Source organism: Octodon degus, unplaced genomic scaffold (assembly GCF_000260255.1).
Source record: "Octodon degus isolate 3935 unplaced genomic scaffold, OctDeg1.0 scaffold00050, whole genome shotgun sequence".
Classification (NCBI taxonomy): Eukaryota; Metazoa; Chordata; class Mammalia; order Rodentia; family Octodontidae; genus Octodon; species Octodon degus.
In genome coordinates this window covers 4790093-4794301 of record NW_004524626.1, presented here as the reverse complement: position 1 = coordinate 4794301, position 4209 = coordinate 4790093, and the positions used below count along the sequence as shown (strand labels likewise).

General features: G+C 42.7%; 1 protein-coding gene across 2 annotated transcripts in view; it reads left to right on the top strand.

Moving 5' to 3' along the window:
- Window positions 1–4209, top strand: part of Brd4 (bromodomain containing 4) — a 105537-nt gene that overhangs the window by 590 nt on the left and 100738 nt on the right. The window lies entirely within an intron of this gene.

Below are 4209 nucleotides of genomic sequence, written 5' to 3'. Positions count from 1 at the left end.
GTCAAGTGAGGAGGAGGAGGAGGAAGCGGCGGTCGCGGGAGCAGCGCCGAGCCCGGCACGGGTAAGTGGGAGGCCGGCACAGTGGGTGCGGGCGCCGCTGTACCCCGGCCGAGGACCTCCGGGGCAGGCCTGGCCTCGGCGCTCACGTGGGATGTTCCGGGAGCGCGCTCCTTCCGGCACCTGGATCCTTGCGTCCAGGTTGGGGCAGTGCGCTCTCATCTCCGTGTCTCCCGTTCTGGGCGGGATCCGTGGCTCTGCAGAGACCCAGGCAAGTCTTCTCGGGAAGGAGAAGGCTGCCAACAGAGCCCAGCCGGAAGACGGGCCCGGAGGGATGGGTGGGAACGGTGACTTGCGGGGTGAGCCGGGCCCACTTGACCCACCCACTCCCAGCCTGGCAGCCCCCTCCCTGAGCGCTTTGTTTTGCTTGATCGGCCCTCACTAGCGTCCTTGTAGTGGCCTCTCTCATTTCCTATATTATGTGCGTGTGTGGTGGTTTGGGGTGGGGATGTAGGGGTGTTGTGATTCAGCGAAATAAAATGATCCCTCTCCTTCCCTCCACACACGCCCCACACACGCGCAAAACGGAAATAGCACAGCTTCATTCGAGTGTGATGCTCCTAAGTCCGGCCTTGGACGAAGGTGGGAAACTACTTTGATGTAGTGGATGGTGTCAGTACTTATGTTCAGGCCCATGGATGAGTCATGTGCTTATGTCGAGTGGTTGACCTCCGTTTCACTCAACACAACGTTTTGTTACTTTTGCGTGTTTTTCAAAATGTTATTTTAAGTTGCTTCTTATGTTTTGTGCAACCTGGTGAGGTTTATGGTCTCTGTCCCTGGGTTCATTTCTGGAGGAGTGGATACTGCATGTGACCTCTTGTAGTCTGTGCCTCCTGAGCATTGAAATCTTTGCTTATCTTCAAGAGGATTTTTCTAATAAGTCTTATTGTACTTCTAAGCTAATGTTCATTGGTGCTGTAAAACCGGTTGGGACATTTTCGTGAATGAAGCTGTCAAGTTTCCTAAATTGTTAGTCTTTCAAATTTCTAGATCTTGAAAGTTATTTTAAAAAGTATTATTCAAAAGGATGAATGGCTATGTTTTCGATTTCAAGATTTTGGATGGCAGTTTGTTTTACGACCTTCCATTGGCCAGTTTATTTTAAAACATTGTTTTAGGCTTACTGTGGATAGGGATTATCTTTCTCTACCACGGTTATTTATTTATTTATTTATTTTTTTTTACAGTGGTCTTTTAAATAGCTAACTGCTTCACCACCAGCACGGGGTGGGGGGCAGTGAAGGAAGTCTCTCCCATAGTTTCTACTGATCAACTCTAGAAGAGAAGTCTAATGTGGAACCAGTTGCATTGGTGCCTTTGTTCTTCCTTTTACTTGGATAGGTAGTAGAGTTGCCATCTTAAAACCCAAGCTGAAGTAAATTAGTGTTTTTAAATGGTTATAGTTGGTCTTAACTGGAAAGAGAAGAACCCGCCTCTTTGCATTTTGCTAACATTCCTCACATGCAAATTACTGAAGTGGAGATAAGGGAACTTTGCCTACTGATGAAAGTTAGAATGTGAACGCCACTGAAGATAGTTCGGATGTTCTGAGTTGTCTGTATGCCTAGTTTGGAGGGCAGATAGGGAAAAAAAAAGTTAGCTAACAATTACAGGATAATCTTTGGTCACTTAGTAAAGCTTCCAATAAATTATTGGATTTTAAAGGAATTTAGACTTTGTTTCCAAAAGTTGCCTTTTTGAGTCAGTTTTTGTGATCTTTGTACTAAGTTGCACTTTTGCTTTTGGTGGTAGAGAAGATTGCAGTATTTTCGTATTACACAATTCAGGTTATTGAATGACTTGAGATATACGGATTCTGGAGAGATTGTAGTGTCTCTTAAGCAAGAATCGTTTGATGCTTCAGTGATTTGAAGATCCTGGGCTGTTAAATCTGCTTCCAACAACCCACTGTCGTCATCTGGCAAGATTGTGTGGATGTAAAATATTTTGATTTCCTGCTTTTAATATTTTTATAAAGTAGACCATTTGGGGTTTTAAAAAAGGGAAAGAAAACTTGTGATTGGAAATTGCCTTTTTTTTTTTTTTTTTTTAAATTGAACGCAGGGCCTTCCCAACCCTTTTTTATTTTGAGGAACTCACTAAGTTGTCCAGGCAATGCTGGAACATGTGGTTCTCCTGCCTCAGCCTTCCAGAATGCTGGGATTATAGGTATGTGCCACCACACCAGACTGCTTATATGATTTTTCTAAATCTTTGTGGGTTTTTTTTTTTTTTTTTTTGACTAGAGATTTACAAGAGAGAATTACGGGGAATTCTTTCTCATGCTAACATGAAAGACATGCATTTACTAAAATAAAATTTCTTTGTTACTTTTGTTTTCTTTTTAAAGAGACAGGGTCTCACTGTACAGTCAGGCTGGCCTTGAACTCACTATGTAGTCAAGTGAGCCTTCTGATTAGTCACTGTGTAGTCAAGTGAGCCTGCCTCAGCCTTCTGAGTGCTTTGATTACAGGTGTGTGCCCTTATGCCTGGCTTCTTGGTTTTGTTACTGTTTGGTAGTTTTAGTTTTATTTTTACTTTTATTTTTTATTTTTGAGCAAAGTCTTGCTAAGTTATAGTAAATTGCCTGGTCTGAGTTCATCGTTGCAAGCCTCTTTTTTCAATTTCCCAAACTATTGGGATTAAAGTAGTGTGCCAATCGATCTGCTTTGGTTTTGTCTTCCTGTATTCTCAGTGACTAGGAGAGCATTTAGTGTTTGAATGAATCCACTGGAGAGATAGTTGTACAAGAATTTAGTATGTGTGTGTGGGGGGCTGGGAGATGGCTGAGTAGAATAAGCGCTTCCCTAGCAAGTGCAAAGGCCTGAGTTCAATCCCCGGTTCTGCCAAAAACAAAACAAAACAGGGCAGTTTAGCACTCAGTGAGACTATGTTTCAAAATAATAATAATTATAATAATAATCGCACATGGGTAGCATTTCTTTTTGTGAATCTAATGCTATAAAAACTTGGTCAATTTTTAAAAACATAGGGGCTGGGGAGGTGGTTCAGTGGAATAAGCGCTTCCCTGGCAAGTGCAGGAGTCTGAGTTCAATGCCTGGTTCCGCAAAACAAACAAACAAACAAACAAAAAAAAACGTTAAACCCCTTTTTTACATTTTTATTTTGTTTGTGGTATTGAGGACTGGAAGCAGGACTTTTATATTGAGCTACACCCCCGCCTCATTTTTTATTTTCAGACAGGATTGCACTAAGTCATTAAGTTTCCTAAGTTGAGCTCAAAATTATGATCTTGGCAGTCCTCTTGCCTCAGCCTCCTGAGTGCTGGATTATAGGTGTGTGCCACCATGCCCGATTGTATATACGGTTCAGGCTGGCTTTGAACTCACTGGGTAGCCAGGGCAATCTTCCTGCCTTAGCTTCCCTATTGCTAGGATTATAGGCAAACACCACCACACATGGCAGTATATTCTGTTTTAATACTGTGATTTCATGTATGGATGTCATCCAGTGTATTTCTATAATTGGTTCCTGAGCTCTTACCATGTCTAAAAGAAGACATATTCTATACATGACTTTATTTTGGTGTGCGTAATCTTTATTAATGTGCTTATCCTCCATTTATTGAACATCGATTATAATTTGAGGATGACTGTATTATAAAGCTCTGTCAGACATCTTTTCTGGTGGTTTTTGGTGGTGGTCCTGGTGATGGTGGTGGTGATGTTCTTATTACATAGTTTCTAATTGAGTCAGGGTCTCTACCATGCAGCCCAGACTGATCCCAAATCAGTGAGCCTTACACTGTTGGTGATCCCAAGCATGTACTAAGGATTGAAGTGATAGCGCATATATATACGTATATATATATATATATATATACACACACACACACACACACACACACACATCACACATATGTCTTTTTTGGCTCCAAATGCCTTCAGGGCAGGTTTGGCTGGCTTGAGTTGTGGGGATAGAACCACAGCAACCTGAGCCTTACTGCTTTGTTGAAGCAGCCACTTAAAAGAACGGAGCTATGGGGCAGGCCCCCTGTATGTCTTTTTTTTTTTTTTTTAAATTTTATTTGTGTGTGTGTGTGTGTGTGTGTGTGGCCAGCTCTGCCCACCAGGGGGCGGGGTGGCTGGCATGTGGTGCTGGGGGATTGAACCGCGGTCCCTGTGCTTT